The sequence below is a fragment of the Mytilus trossulus genome, chromosome 13 (genome assembly GCF_036588685.1).
Source record: "Mytilus trossulus isolate FHL-02 chromosome 13, PNRI_Mtr1.1.1.hap1, whole genome shotgun sequence".
NCBI classification, from domain to species: domain Eukaryota; kingdom Metazoa; phylum Mollusca; class Bivalvia; order Mytilida; family Mytilidae; genus Mytilus; species Mytilus trossulus.
Genome location: NC_086385.1, coordinates 59,599,966 through 59,617,850, shown reverse-complemented (window position 1 = coordinate 59,617,850; position 17,885 = coordinate 59,599,966). Strand labels below are relative to the sequence as shown.

Sequence of the window (17,885 nt, the reverse complement as noted above, 5' to 3'; positions counted from 1 at the left end):
TTCTACTACTATTATTAATTATTTAATTATTTAAAATTAAACCTGAATTGATATATATCGTTTTAAAAGCCGTAGTTTTGAACAAAAACACACAGAACTCAACATAAAGTTTTACGTTACCGAACAATTAATGATGACATGTGAAATTAATTATTAGATTAATACAAGGCAGTGTCTGCGCGTACCCGCATGCGGTTTTATAATAAAAATCCGATAAAATGCCGTCGGGTCGGGAAAAAAACTGTTCAGTTAGTAAATACTCTTAAAATGAAAGATAGTGATATAAACAATTAATTGCAAAGGCTGATGTCAACAACCTTCTTGATATTTCTCTTATAAACACTTTTTTTTATGAACACGTAAACCTCCAGTGCATTAAAAAATATTTTACCACTGAAGCTTGGAAACAACTAAAAATTAAGATTACGGAAAAAAAGGGAAACATGCGACTGGATTTGTATAAAGTGTAAAAAAAAATACATGTAATAGCAAATGTTGAAAATATGGTGAGGAATTAATCACGGAAACGTTCCAACATCTTATGACATTTCTTCTTGTGCATATGACATGTGATAAATAGTTCTAGTATAAACAGCTACATACTTATGGTGATACTAGTATATCATAATTTTGGAAAGGGAAAGGGGAACACGAACTATATTAAAATACAGAAAACTCCAGGACGTAGGAATGATTGAAAATATGGGAATGAGCTAAACTTTTTAAGAATTGTATCCGTAATTTTGTTTTTACTTGTAAAATACCATAAGAGTTTTATTTGGTTAATGTATGGTATAAATAGATGTTATGCCCAAATCAAGTTTAAATCCTTGAAAATTTTACAAAGTGAATCCATTAAATAAATTACATGTAAATCTGTTGTAATGTTTAAAGAAAATAAAATACAATATTTAAAACCTTGTTTTACCAAAGGCATTGATCTTTATTATAATATCCACCATTTTTGTTGATAGCTTTACGTCAATGTATGTATTTTATTTATTGTAGATATATGAGATCAATGGGTTTAAGCATTAATCATTTTTGTTGATAACTATACGTCAATGTATGTATTATTTATTTATTGTAGATATATGAGATCAATGGGTTTAAGCATTAATCAGTTTTGTGGAAAATAAGGGAACGGTATGAAACAAGAACCAACGTTTATCATGTAAGTATTAAATTATAAACGATATCGTATTCATTCGCGGCTTTAGAGAAATGTATGGAGGGCTGATATTAGTTAACTATTTTCGAGGCCTGGAGTGATGCAAGTATCAAACTATAAACAATAGCGTATACATTTGAGAATTACATTTGTATACAGAGGGCTGATATTGGTCAGCAATATGATAGTGGTGAAAGTATTAATTTATTATAGTGGATTTGAAGGTTGACTATATTGCACACTTTTACAAATGTGTGATATAAGAATGATATATGGTTGCTAGTCATTTGGTACAATAACCATTTCGTACCATTGCTATTTTGAACCTAAAAATAACAATATCGCACCAGGAACTTGCAATTTCCTTCTGTGACCATATATTATTTCGTAGAGTAAGAAACTATTGCGTACCATAAGGACCAATTTCGTATCGAAGGGAAAAAATGGCTGTAGCATTATGTACCAACAAGTATAATTAATTTCAAATATAGCTTACAATGCATTTTGGTACGAAATGTTCAACATTATTATCCTACATATGCAACGAAATGATATACCTTAAAATCGCCAAAATGATACGAATAATTCTTCTATTTGGTACGAAATGGTATAATGTTCCATATGCATAGTACGCAATGGTTTACATTTTAATTCTTCGAAATGGTACGAAATAGTATGCATTTTAATTCTTCCATATGGTACGAAATGGTATACATTTTAATTCTTCCATATGGTACGAAATGGTTTTGGTACAAAATAACAAAGATTCATTGTACAACGATCCACTTTGATGACTTTTTACTTCTCAAAAAATAATAAAAAACATGTCGTATGTTTATGTGTTACATATTTGTTTTTCGTTCATTTTGTTGTACATAGATAAGGCCGTTCGTTTTCTCGTTTGCATTGTTTTACATTGTCTTATCGAGCCTTTTATAGCTGACTATATGCGGTATGGGCTTTGTTCATTGTTGAAGGCCGTACGGTGACCTATAATTGTTAATGATTGTGTCATTTTGGTCTTTTGTGGATAGTTGTATCATTGGCAATCATACCACATCTTCTTTTTTATATTTAAACATTGACAAAAATGTAATTGAATTTAAAAAAAAAATCAATTACCGGTTTTAGGCATGGAATTACTGTGCTATCATATAATGTAGATACTTTCTGATTTTATAAAATTTAATCAAAGTACTGAAGTACTGAACATCAGAGGACCTCAAGTTGTGTTGAATTATTGATAAATGACAGGTGTTTATATTATACCGGACAGATATGTTCACCTTACAATATAGTACAAATAATATAATTTGCTATGCTATATTATATCTGAGATACTGACTTGAACTAAATACTTAACTTTGTGAATTATCAATGATTATATGGTCAAATGAGAACTGTTAGATTTGCATTATGACCATATATTTGCACACATTCAAAAATAGTTAGCATATAACTTATAATAGAGAATCAACATAGCAAACAATTCTTCGAGTAGCTATATAGTCACTCACCAATGCTCTGACACTGAACTATGATAAAGAGGTTTAAGACAATCATATTAAAACAGACAAATTGTAATATTGGAGCTTAATTAAAGATACCAGATGAACAGCAAACTCATAAACCGAAACTTACAATTCCATGACTAAAACTAAAAAAGACATGCAGACAAATAAAAGTACACTAAAACTATTCTAGATTTCTGTTGCAGTCAACAAAAACTTTTTTAATATTCATAAATAGCTTCACTGATTTATCTTGGTTTTATTGCAACACAGTCAATCATTTATCCATTATATTTAAAAAAAAAAATAAGAATCTGCAGCTATACATGTACATTGTACGCCCCCTCTGAATCCGCCACTGACAGTATATATACATATGTATAATCTCAATCCATCATTAATATTGGTCATTGTTGGTATAAATTTATCTTTAAGTTTAACAATGTACTGTGAAAGAGCTATCTTCTAACAGATACTTAGTATATAGTATGGTTAATAGTGTGAAACCACTGATTCACTTCTTGTCCAAAATGGCCTAAAATATTAACTTTAACATAATTTATAAAGCTCCAAAAAGTTCACAATTTAGTTTCTCAAATATGGGTATATTTCTAAAGTCTTAACGCTCAATAAATCAGTTCTTTTCATAAAAGTACATTTTATGTTCCAAATTTTGTCAAAACATGATGATTTAGGGCAATTTTCAGACCCGAAAGCTTTAAGCCTTTAAGAATAAGGATTTGGCCACCACCTACAGTGTACCATCCAAAATGTTTTGTGACCAAAAGAATCCAAATCTGATATATAATTCATCAATATAAAAACTTTTTGGATCTTGGATGGCAGCCATTGCTGCCAAGTTTAATTGTTCCAACAACAATTAAAGTTTTACAATAGTTACATGTATCTGTGGTATAATTTTCACAATTATTCAATAGTTTTGTTGTGTATGATTTACAAAAAGAAAAATAGTGATGGCAAGACTAGAAGAAGGCCGCCTGATTTTTTTAAGTGACATGAACAACAGAGTCAGTGTGGGGCCACTAAGCTAAACTGCCCGCTTTGCACCAGTCAATATAAATGAATGCCTAGGGTGGGAATCGAACCCACATACACCAACTCTGTTGTCCCTATAACAATAAATTTCAAAGATGAGTCCTCAATCTATTTCTTCGATGTAGAGTTTTGGATAGATTGATAAAAACAAAATAAAATCACCATAATACTAAAAAATATTTAAAGTTACTACTATTTGGCCAATAATTCATTTTTATTCACCGTCACCATGACATGCACACATCGCAGTGCACGGGATACCCGATTTTCAACATTAAAAATAACCGCGGTATCCTTTCTTACATCCACAATGTACAAGATTCTGACAAAATGATGAGGTCTCAAAAAGAGTTTTTAAAAAGCTATCCTCTTTGTCCTCGCCTTGAGTGGGTAGCATAAGAGCCAATCCCAAGCTCGTCTCCCAAAACACCTACCTAAGTATATTGCATCATTTACATGCTGGAAAAGACATGACCAAGTTGAGGGACAGCATCAAAAAGCCTTCCCTTTTGTGCAAATAGTTATTTTCTTGCTTCGTTTACAATTTTATACCCATCTGTTATCAGGTCATTAAAGATTGCATATTTTGGCGTTCATATTGATTCACTTATCGGGTCTTTGCATTGGAACTGAACACATTTATTCAAAAAACAGTTGTTGGCATGACAAGTTATGTTCTTCTTATATATTGTGATGGTATCATTGGTATGATACTAAACCCCTAACAGGAAGGATTGTGCTTGATATTCATACGATAAAATCATAATCTTTCAGTCAGTTTTATTGAAGTCTGGAGCTGGCATGTCAGTTAACTGCTAGTAGTCTGTTGTTATTTATGTATTATTGTCATTTTGTTTATTTTCTATGATTACATCTTCTGACATCAGACTCGGACTTCTCTTGAACCGAATTTTAATGTGCGTATTGTTATGCGTTTACTTTTCTACATTACTCATAAATGTAAGTGATCATATTTGCGCAATTTAAGATCTCATGGGTGCTCGTAGTGACAGTTAACTGATTGTATTTGCTCAAGTAATCATGTATGCGTGAACAAATGTCTAATTCAAATACCTAAAATTTTACATGGATATGGTTACACAACTTAATAATTTTGGCAATACATGTAATGTGACATGTATTGTATTGTCCAAAATTATACAATACTACAACTACAAGGAAGACTTAAAAAACATAACAGTTACATTTGTAATCTATATTTATACCACTAAAACTGTAAGGATTCTCCAAATATATCTAGAGGCTAGTAAATGGTACGGACAACGCCACTAATTGTAATTCAGTAAATGTGATTCACCCAAATTCTGACTTTCAGTGTAAAATAAGACTCTTGCTTTTACGAGCGAGCAAGAGTCATAATTCACACTCAAAAATAGTCCATCTCTATCGGAAGAATAAGAAGTCGAAGATTCTCTGAATATTACATAAAATACAATTATTTCAACCAATAATTATATATAATTACTTACAAATTCATTAACAAAATCCACTTTTTTTCTAGTCAAGGGACATAATTCAAATATACTAATGCAAGTAACTAAGTCGGAGAAGGAGCGAAAATCCGAAACAATACCTTAAAAACAGAAAATAGTTCAACGTGTGTGTCCAAAGTGATCAATCTACTTGTTATTTACGAAGAAAAGAAATTTAACTTAAAAAATTGTTGAGATCTTTAAAAAAAAACCCAAATAGTTGCATTTAAGAATACAAAGAAAGTAACCTTATCTTTAAGGGCCTTGCAGGTTCTTGTTACTCCTACACAATCTGCTGGTATTGTCAAAATGGCTGCGGAGGACGCGGCCTGAAAAAATATTTTAATATTGTGTCAGATTAAATATTCCTGATTTTGCTACTAAAATATCATTATAGACAAATATGCTACAAACGGTTTAAAGAAGTTACTCTAAATCAAATAATTGAAATATAATTACCTTTCTGTGTGTAATTGCGTGAATTGATTTTCTCTCGTTTATCTTCAAGCTCACTCTTGCTCACCTGATGAATATGCATTCTTGATATTCATCCGCAACAACATTTTTTCGGTATATCATTGATATTGAAGATCGTTTGATTAATATACGAATATTTCTAACAACAAAACTTTTTCATATTAATAATTTGCGTTTAAAAAAATCAAAAAAATCTTAGTATCCATTGAAAACGTGAATTTAAAAGAAGCGACAAGGAATTTTATTCTGCACTATTTCATAATGTCGGTTATTTTCCCAACACTAATTATATATGCATTTCTTTGATCTTTGAAGATCTTTGAAAAGTAGGCGATGGCAATACACCCGAGGCCCCTCAGGGGCCTCTGATGTAAAAATTAAATGTTTATCGTTTAATAATTCCCGACATGTTGTACTTAAATTGCATGTTAAACAAAACCCCACTACATGTTCTTTACCTCTATGTACATCTGGTTTTGTCTAGTAGTCGCATGTCAGTGTTTATATTACCCAGCGTTACTGTCCATCCGTCCATGTGTCCGTTAAGGAATCTGTTCGTCCGTCTGTCAGTCAATCCATCAAAACATGTGTTTTCTACCTTTCAAACTCCTTTGAGTTCGAATATGAAACTTGATAATTATAAATTAAGAATTGAAATAGTGAATATGTCAAAGAGACAACAACCCGACAAAAGAGTAGATGTATATTGGCATTAATATTCATCACTGTTACATGTACCGTTTAGAAAGGGTATCGCAAAATTTTTGTTTAACTTAGTCACCATTTTTCAAACATTGTTTATGTACCCTTACTGTCAAACTAATTTTGGTTTGGTAATGACACTTTACATGTTTATTTACCAAATCGAGCAATACTACAATTTGTATCGTGCACAGAAGAAATAAAAACGTACAGTGGCAGTAAAGGTAAAAACTTGATTCAACTAAAAAATATAAATCACCACAAAAAAGCTTATAGCTTGCTGTTTTGTTTGATATGAGCCAAGGCTCCCTGTTGAAGGCCGTACTTTGACCTATAATGGTTTACTTTAAGAAATTGTGACTCGGATGGAGAGTTGTCTCATTTGCACTCATACTACATCTTCTTACGTCTATATACATTGACACTCATACTACATCTTCTTACGTCTATATACATTGACACTCATACTACATCTTCTTACGTCTATATACATTGACACTCATACTACATCTTCTTACGTCTATTTACATTGAAAGTCATGGTCATTTTTAGGTTAAACTTACTACCATAATTGATTCTGTGCAGACATTGTTCCGCTCGCTTACACCCAAACCCGCTTGTCAGATTATGTGGGGCTCGTGTAACACATTCGTAAGGTTCTTGTGTATATAGGGTTTAGTTTTGTTTTAGTCTTTTCTTTTCGACACATATACATTTTTTGTCGATGCATTAAAAGGGTTAGTTATCAAAAGTAATGAATTTATATTCTTTACAATTGTTTTTCAGGAAGTTGGAACCGAAATTGAAACAACTTGCAATAATTGGACTAATATTTGGGAGTTTATTTTTACAATGGAACGGAGCTAAACGTTTGATAGAAAGAGAGGATCTGTTTGGGGACAAATGGACCATAAAAAGTCTCCTGGCTTCAGCAGCCATTGAACGGGTATTTATTTTAGTAGCGTTCAAAACAGAGGAGTTCCGAATGATTGTTGACAATTCCGAAGCGATTACAATTTTCTTTTTCCTCCATGTACTATCAAGTGGTCTGTTGAAATATTACAACAATGTACCTCTTGTAGACAGAGGGACGGACATATATCCACCTTTTATACCAATCATTGTACTGATCTGTCTTGTTATTTGTAAAGGAGCTCGAATACAGCATATCACCATGGTTACCACTGGTCTGCTGTCTCTAGGCGCATTGTTTGTATCGCTTGGTGTAAATAAAGAGTTCACCATGCATAGAATAGATTACTTATCGTTTTCCTCTGTTTTTGCAACTGTGTTAAAGCTGATATGCCTTAAACATTTCAAAGATCAAAATATCAAGATCACACTACGTTTGTGAGCTATTGGAATATTCTTTGCCGGAACTATTGTTGTGATTGTGCCCGTTTTAGAATTTACGAACAAGTCTAACTTGGGGACGTTTATGCTAGTGTCATCTATGTCTGGTTTAGCTTCTTTGACAGTATTATACTTATTATATAATCACGTGATGTGTACAAAAACAGTTTTAGAGACATCTGGGTGTCTTATGCTGGGATACCTATTGCATCAAATATTAGATAGTGAATCTATAAACATTCTTCCTGTTTTATTTGGTACTTGTGTTTTGATTGCTACATATATCTGGCACGTGCAGAAGCAACACGACGATACCAAAGCACCATTTAAAGGTAAGAAACGGCATTTGTCCTGCCACAATAAAAATAGAATAAAACCTTTTAATTACCAATTGATTGTCCTTTCAAGATAAAGAAATCGAAAACATTTCGATGTAAATCAAAATTCCAAGAAATCTTTTGCTAACGTCTATAATATATATAGATATATAATGAAAAAACATACCAAATTATTGATGCTGCAAAATTAAAAAAAAAATTCAAGTGTTGTATTTTTGCTAGTTTTTGTATTCTTGATTATTGGATTTCTTGTTGTTGTTTTTTTTTAATTTTCGGCTACAACCCAATAAACTTAAAAAAATCTATATAAAGCACAGTACGCAACATTTAGAGAACTACAATTCAGGTTTATCACCGTTGATCGAAAAACACGATCAACACATTTCCTTGACTGAAACATTATTCTTATATAGTACTTTACGTACTTTGATTTACTTTCTTTGAGTTACTTCCCTTTAATATTAGTCTGATATGCTTTATGAAAACCCCTTATATTATTTTGTATCACTATTCATATGGAATACAAATGAACACGCTACTTCTTACTTTGTCATTCGTATTACCGCCATTTGGCCCCAGAGAATATTATCATTACCTATATGTTAACGACTGTCATACAAGTGAGAGGTTTAGCAAGCTATAAAACCAAGTTCAATCCACCATTTTCTACATCTATATCAAGTCAGGAATATGGCAGTTGTGATCCATTCGTTTGAAGTGAGTGACGCTCGCATAAAAAGGTAAAAAAAGCATAAATACCGTACGAAGTTGAAGAGTATTGAGTATAAGATAAGATATTTTATTTTCCAATTATGGGCCCCAAAGGGCATAAACATTACAACATCAATATTTTTTTCATAATACAATACAAACAATGAGATAAAAAAAAAGAAAAAAAGTTAAACGATTACTATTTAAGTTCTTAAAGAATACGTAGATAAAGAATCTATAGTATGTTTTTTTTTTAATACTAATGCATTTCATTGCAAGTGTGGTTGATAAAGATAACAAACAAGCAGCCCAAAAAGAAAAAAAGAAAAATAGATATCCACATATGTATAGTACACAAAAAGTTGGATCAATTAAATATATAATAATTAGCCAAAAAGAAAGTAGAAATTAAACATGTCCATGACCTATCCTGTGTCAGCAGCAAATAGGAAAGCATTATGGTTTCCTAAAGGCAGCTGACACCAGGGGGCGATACCTTATGGGCCATAGGCATGTAAAATGTGTGTAAATGTATCTTTCCTACCTGTATCAAAAGCAAACAAGGAAGCATCATAGGTAACTTGAATGCAGTTGATACCAGGGGACGATGCCTCAAGGATATAAGAGAACATTTGAATAAATAATATATCTTAACAATTATTTTTTTTTTAATCGGCTAGTATGTTTGTGATATTCAGATGACTATAATTTTCTATGTCCAATCAAATGTATATACACACATAGATTTCCTCTAACTAATCTTCATTAAGGAAGATGTTTGTATATAAAATTACATATTATTTTAAGTAACTCAACATTTTCTACACTAAATAACCAGATAATTTTGCTTTGACTGTTCATATGATTAAAATAAGAATTATATTGTGCAATACTAGCTAACATACAATTTGTATCATCCTCAAATTTGTTACAATCAAATAGAAAATGAGCCTCATCTTCGACAGTATTGGAAGAACATTTATTACATATTCTGTTAATTCGGGGAATACCCTGATATCTACCTAATTCTATTTGTAATCTATGAGAAGATGCACGTAATTTAGTAAAACTTCTTCTAAGTTCAAAATTCTTGATCAATGTTAGATATTTTTCAAAACCAAAATTTGTTTTATATAAAAGGTAGGTTTTCAGTTTACTGTCTGAAAATTTATCTATTTGTTTTTTCCAACAGCTAATAAACAATATTGATAGCTTGGTTTGTATATATTTCTTAAATTTGTATAAGGATTCACAAAATGGAGCATTTATGGCATTTGTATAGTCAATACCAAGTATTTTAAAAACAACATTTATTGAACCATACCATGATGTTATATTCATGTGATGTAGTGTCTTTGATTGTGTATATGCCTCTTTTAATAGAGGAAAATTATTACCTAAATTCTCTAATCTATACCAGTACAATAACATCCCTTTTATAATATTAAAATATATTGGAAATCTTCCAAGTTCAGATAACACTGCAGCATTTGTTGTTTTCTTGTGTACCCCAAGTATAAATTTACAAAATTTTATATGAAGTTTCTCACAGGGTTAATAAGTATTGGCAAATAAATTGTGACTATAATCAAACATTGTGTATTTGTGTTTTTCTTTGGCTTTTATAATGTTGCCATGGTCCTTGAGCACATGCAGTAATATCTATTTTGTTTTGATCGGCAATACAAGATTATTTTAATATTTCGTAAGTTGTCAGTGTTGTTTGGTATTCAAAAAGTGGGGAAATATACTATTCAAACTTTTGTTTGCTCCTTGGTCGGGTTATTGTCTCTTTGACATATATATTTCCATTTTCAATTTTATCTGAAAACAAAATAAACTGACAACGCCATGGTTTAAAAGAAAAAGACAAGCAATAGTACACAAATATAACATAGAAAAATAAAAGAATTTTAACAACATGAACTACACCAAAACTGGGGGGTGATCTAAAATATGTAATTGACATTGGTTTAGCTGTTTTTGTTTCTTTTTGAGATATAAACTACCCACAAAATTTATATACATTTTGTGTGCATAGCATATCTATAGATTTTTTTATAATTTCAAATAAATCTTATTCATAGAACCTCACGAAGTTATCCTCCATCCCTAAATATACCTTAGTGTAAATATTTTATGTTCTAATTTTAGATATAAGGTATCCGTAGAACATATCTGTGAGAAATATATATAGATTCTGCCAGCGCATCGAGTGCGAACGATATTATTCCACTTGAGACAGTAAAGTTTGACTCCACCTAAGAATCATGCAATATGAAGAAAAAGTGATTTACCCTATGTTAAAATTTTCAAATTTTGAAACACGAGACTCGCCGAGTGTTTTACATATTTAAAATTAAATGTTGAAAGTGGATAAATATCGTACGTATTACCCAAGATTTTGTGGTGGAATCTGTTTCTCTAATGTGTTTTTTAACAATAAGCAAGCAAACTTATTCCTTCTCTTCGATAGGTCTGCAAAAAGATGTGTTCTTTCTATGTGACGCCATCAGACATGGTCGCCTTTATGCATGCCGTCACAATAGGAAATTCAGAGGAAAGCAAGAAAATTCGACGTCATAATCGAATGTTAACCAATGAAGAACTTAGATCAAACGAACCACACCTTGATTGATTTTTTATAAATATATACAGTGGGTTCAGAAAGGGATACATTGATTAAAAATAAGAAAAACCTTATTATACATATTTTATGTTCTAATTTCAGATATATCATCCACGAGTCATGAGATGTTTACCCGGATGGAGTTTATAATATTTATGGGAGGTGTAATAGCCGTGTTGTTTTACGTGTTACAACCACGTGTTAGTAGTAGGGATATACATAATCTAAGTTATGTTGGACTGGACAAGATTGTAAGAAAACTATTACAGAACAAAGCCAGTTGATAATGCATTAAGGGACTTTGTTAATTTTAACGGTTAAGGAGGCTCGCGGGTATAAGATTTTTAGAAAAAAAATAAACTTTTATTTTACATTACAAATTTTATTAATTACCTTTAGTAGTTGTTACTTTATCATATGGTACAAAAATTATTCCAAAAAAATAATTCATGTTGACCCCAGGTGACTTTCAAAAAGTCAATATCATTTAAAAAGCTCTAAATTATCTCCCTTTGGTGCAAAAATGCCTTTTTTTGGCATTAAAATTGAAATGTCTTTTTTAACTCATCGGTGACCTATATTTTTTATTGTTGTTTTCGAATTAGCTGTACATAATCTAAATAATTGTAAAATTTGGGCGATTTCTGTAATTTAGTTCTTTTTTTATTTCGATATTACCGCTATTTCTCCTATTAGTTCAACAGAAAAAAAGGACTTTTACAAAAATGCATGCTTCTTTCAAAGGCAGATTGTGAGCGTAAATGAACGGTGACCCCAATTTTTTATTTCATTTTTCTATTAAGGATAAGATAAAGTTCATTTTTAGAAAAATATAGCGAAATCCTATATTAAATAAAAAAAATCATTTAGACCCGCGAGCCCCCTTAAGTAAAGTTTTTTTTTTGAGGGAGATTTTATGAATTAAACATAGTTTATTTTGTTTTATGAATTATTTCATATCTTGTGTTTGTTAACTGTCAAGTGACAAATATTTCACACCTATTTAGTAGGAGAGCAAATAAAACTAGAATTGTCATTGTAAGCAACAGCGGATGTCACCTGGTCTGCCAATTGCCACTTAACGGCAGCCATTTTGAAATTTGTATATATTAAATGAAAATAATATGATATGCGTCGACACAAAATTTCTCATTTGAACTGCTTCTATGGCAACGGCGGCCATTTTGAAAATTAAAAAAATGGATGTCTTGTCTTCACATACCAATTAATACTTACACAAAGTTTGATTCAATTTGAAGGACTTTCCGAATTTTCACATTCTATCTGTTTCAATGACAACGTCAGCCATCTTTGAAATGCAAACCCCCGATTACACATTTATACATGGGGATTAATATTACGGTAAAGTTTAATCATCATTGGTTCATACAATTCTGAGAAATATTCTGGAGAAAAAACTGTGAAACCATATGAAAGATTACTAGGTTTGCTCTTGCAAGCAATAGCAGATGGCACCAACACCACATTGTCACTAAACTTCAACCATTTTGAGAATTTTTAAACAGTCAAAACACAGTCAAAACACATCTCACCCTATCTGTCTGTAAATTTCCCGAAGTTCACAGTTGTGGCATTTTTCAATGTTTCACATTGTTGAAGTTTCCATGGCAACGGCGGCCATTTTGGAAATCCCAAGTTCAAAAGTCCAATCGTTACTTGCCTGTTTAAACTTATATCAATTTTCAATAAGTTTTGAGCATTTTAAAATTTTTGATATTTTTGCTGTTTCCATGGTAACTGTGTCAATTTCGAAAATTCCAACAACAGTTTCAATATTGAGTTATGCCATGTCACATATTCATGATTATTTTTATGAGTTTTATCTAATATTCCTTTAGAAAATGCTGCTTTGATGTTTTTTCCCAACGTTTGCATTAATATCTTCAGTTTTCATGGCAATTGATAAGTACTGTAAGTACCTCAGGGCAATACTTCCAACATTTGTATAAACTTTCATTAGGTTGGCTCTTATAATAAAAGATTCAGAATTTTATTATTTTATATATTTCCTCAGTTTCCATGGTAACAGAAGCCATTTTAACCATTCCATTCCATTGCATAACTTCACTAAGTGGTCTGTATTATGGTCCCTGAAATGTTCTTACCGTAACTAGAATCGAACCTGGAACTTTTGTGTTAGTAGTCCGATGCGCTAACCACTACACCAAGGCACTCATTAAAACAAACTGGAATAAAGTACAGCACATTTAAAATGCCAGTGGAAAAAGAAGTAATGTTGAATAGAGGCAAAATATTAACATAACATAGGTTTCGGCGAACACCAATGAAATATATTCCGAGTATTATTGTTATTTTGTTACGGTGGAAAGCAAACACAAATAGTCCTAAATAAAATATTTTCTGAGCTATTTGTCAAATATAAAAGACAGTAGTAGAAGGCATTATGATACATATAGTTGATGATAACAAAAATAATAATTGAAATTAGAACATAATATTAATAAAATTGAAAACATAGCAATAACACAACTCGCGGTTTTAGCATCATCTATGTTAACACGACGGGTGTCACATTTGGAGCAAGATCTTATAATGACCTGAGATCGCCCTGTTTGTATGGGGTTTGTGCTGCTCAGTGTTTAGTTTTCTTTGTTGTGTTTTGTGAACTATTGTTTAAAATTAAGAATGGAAATGGGGAATGTGTCAAAGAGACAACAACCCGATCATAGTAAAAAAAACAACAGCAGAAGGTCACAATAGGTCTTCAATGTAGCGAGAATCTCCCGCAACCGGAGGCGTCCTTTAGCAGGCCCCTAAACAAATATATACTAGTTCAGTGATAATGAACGCAATACTAATTTCCAAATTGTACACAAGAAACTAAAATTAAAATAATAAAAGACTAACAAAGGCCAGAGGCTCTTGAATTGGGACAAGCGCAACAATGCGGCGGGGTTAAACATGTTTGTGAGATCTCAACCCTCCTCCTATACCTCTAACCAATGTAGAAAAGTAAACGCATAACAATACGCACATTAAAAATCAGTTCAAGAACGAAGTCCGAGTCTGATGTCAGAAGATGTAACCAAAGAAAATAAACAAAATGACAATAATACATAAATAACAACAGACTACTAGCAGTTAACTGACATGCCAGCTCCAGACTTCAATTAAACTGACTGAAAGATTATGATTTCATCATATGAACATCAGACACAATCCTTTCCTTTAGGGGTTTGGTATCATACCATCATAACATATATGAGAAGAACATAATCCGTGTCATGCCAACAACTGGGTTTTGAATAAATGGGTTTAGTTCCCATGCAAAGACCCTATAAGTAAATCAATATTAACGCCAAAATATGCAATCTTTAATGACCTGACATCAGTATCGTAACTATATCCCTTCTTAATAAGTCTATTCAAAGATTTTGTTAGTTTCTGAGGTGAATACTGCCACCTTTGTGCTTTATAAAGAATATTTCCATAAAAAATTGGATGTGAAATACCTGAACGTATAAGAAGTCTGCATATATAATGTTTAATATACAATATTGTTTGTCTGTTTGTCTTCTCTTTTTAGTCATTGGGTTGTCAGTTTATTTTTGACTTGTCAGTCTGAATTCCTCTGATATATTTTCTTTTTTTCTTTTTGACTACCTATCGCCAAACTAAGTTTTGCTATACATGATTTAGCGTACATATTTAACAAATCAGTACTGCATTAAAGAGATCCGAAATGACAGTTGTAAAACAATTGATCGAGAACACCAGATTGGAAGGTTGCACATTATACCGAGATCTGATAAAATGTCCCACTTTTTCGACTCATTTGACATCGGTGACGAATACCATTATATTATACCATGTAAATATTTCAAAGATGATAGAAACAAATATTTACCCCAATATTGTAAATCTGATGTAAATGTTATAATATTCGAACAAATATTTCAACCGAAATTGTGTTGATCTTGAGTAATTCTGAAGACTTATTAAATGTACTTCTGTGAAAGTCCTCCTGGTTTAACAGTTATTGTGTATGTGTGAATTTATCTTTTGCCAACGTTTTTGAGGAATTACTTTTATAATTATAATAAAACTGAGAATGGAAATGAGGAATGCGTCCAAGTGAAAAGAACCCGACCATAACGCAGACAAGAGCCGAAGGGAACATATGGGCCTTTAATACAGCGGTAAACTCCCACACACTGAGGTGTCCTTCAGCTTGACCCTACACAAAAAATGTATACCAATTCAGTGATAATAGACGTCAAAATAAAGCCCGAATTATACACAAGAAACTAGAATTAAAATCGATGCAAGGCTAACAAAGGCCAAAGGCTCCTGACTTGGAACAATCAAACAAATCAATGCGGCGGGGTTAAAGACAGTAAAACTCAGTTCAAAAGAAGTCCGAGTCCGATGTGAGAATAGGAAATAAAAGAAATAAACGAAATAACAATCCTACATAAATAACAACAGACTACTAGCAGTTACTGACATGCCAGCTTCAACCCTCAATTAAACAGATTGAAAGATAAACATATATCAACTATAATCCTTGAATATATTAAACATATATTACTTAAAAACTAAGTTACATTGAATCATTTGTGTGTGTGTAGATATCCCTTTGAATCATGCGTTCATTTATTACGTGGTATTGTTAACAGTATTAACATTTCGTGTATATAAATTGTTTCACTTCTTTCCGGTTGATATCCTTCTCAGCCCTTTTTATTGTTGATTCTTTTCTGTTTGCAAATCGTCGCTCTTTTCTGTTCGACCGTCAAAACAGTGGTGCACACGTGTTATTAAAAAGTGACAGAAACAATGTTTTAGTCTGTCCTTCTAATTTAATTCTACAAAGCAGTCAATAATGATACAAACGTTGATGACGTCGAGGTCCAATGACAAACATATGTCAATGGGCTGATAGACAGAACACTTTCAGCCAATCAGAAAGGGTGTTTTATAAATTTACTGTTTGCAAAAGTACGAATTATCCGAAATACTAACGGATTTTCTTATCCCAGGCAAGGTTAGTTAACCTTAGCACAACTTTTTGGAAATTTGGGTCATCAATGTACTTCGACTTTATACTTGTTTGGCTTAATTACTATTTTGATCAGAGCGTCACTGGTGAGTCTAATGTAGACAAAAACACGTATGGTGTTTTGAATTACATATTAACTTTGATGACTATCAGCATATGGAAATATCCTATTGTAATGTGTATTTGTGAATTTCTCTGTCCTAAATGTTCTTGCATTTATTTGTACTGTAGTCTTGTCATGTAATGTTGTCATTTTAGTGTTATATTTAACATTAGTTTGTAAACCGGATTTGTTTTTTCTCTATCGATTCATGAACTTCGAATAGCGGTATACTACGGTTGCCTTTATTTATATTTAACTGCCATAAAAGCGCGAGGTTTGGCTAGCTGCAAAACCAGTTTCAACCCATCATTTTTTGTCGAGCCTGCAACTTTTGTTGCAGAAAGCTCGACATAGGGATAGTGATCCGGCGGCGGCGGCGGCTACGGCGGAGGCGGCGGTGTTAGCTCACTTCTTAAAAGCTTTATATTTAGAACGTGAAAGACCTGGATGCTTCATACTTTGTATATAGATGCCTCATGCTACGAAGTTTCCGTCAGTCACATGTCCAATGTCTTTGACTTTATTTTCATGGTCCAGTGACTACTTAAAAAAAAGTTCAGATTTTTTGTAATGTTGAATTCTCTCTTATTATAAGTAATAGGATAACTATTGTCGAGATTACCGCGGGATTACGACGTTCCTAAGTTTGTAGATCTTTTGTACATTACCATTGGCGACGTTGGCGACTTCAGTGACGTCGCCGTGGGCTCTTTGAGTTGTTATTAAAAGTTATGGCTGAACAGACGTATTTGTTTATATTAGCGAAAATATCCTACTTTTAACCTCCACATTTATGGTACCGTGACCAATGGATTTAAGCAAGCTCAAAGCGATAAGATCCGGGAACAGAAGTGCTGTTACAAAACTTTTTCGAAAGATAGATGCAGCGAAGCAAGAAACAGATTTCGATCCAGAAGAGTTGACCGCAACATTTGAAAACCTTCTTCAGAAGCAAAAGATATTGAACAATTTGAACGAGCAGATACTCCAGCTAGCGGAAGCAGAAAATATTGAAAGTGAAATTATAGATTCAGATGAGTATTGTATTACGTTAGAAACCAAAATCAGACACATACGAAATTTTGTTAGAGATACTCATACCACACCAAAGACACGTCAGAGTGAAACTTCATCCCAGATATTAAATGTTGACTCTCAACCGTTCGTCTCAGCAGACCTCACAGAAAACTCATGCACGCAGTCGTCACAAAATCCGTTTTCTCAAGCTAGCAACACAGTGAGTTCTAATTTAAATCCGTATACATCCGCAAGCAGTCAGAATCACTACTTACCCAAA

At 32.2% G+C, this 17,885-nt stretch overlaps 1 long non-coding RNA gene across 1 annotated transcript; it reads left to right on the top strand.

Moving 5' to 3' along the window:
• Nucleotides 1-1,088: 1,088 nt before the first annotated feature.
• LOC134694803 (uncharacterized) lies at nucleotides 1,089-11,768 on the top strand. Its single transcript, XR_010102612.1, has 3 exons — nucleotides 1,089-1,174; nucleotides 7,197-8,095; nucleotides 11,544-11,768. It is a non-coding gene; the product is annotated as an uncharacterized LOC134694803 (long non-coding RNA).
• Nucleotides 11,769-17,885: the final 6,117 nt, after the last annotated feature.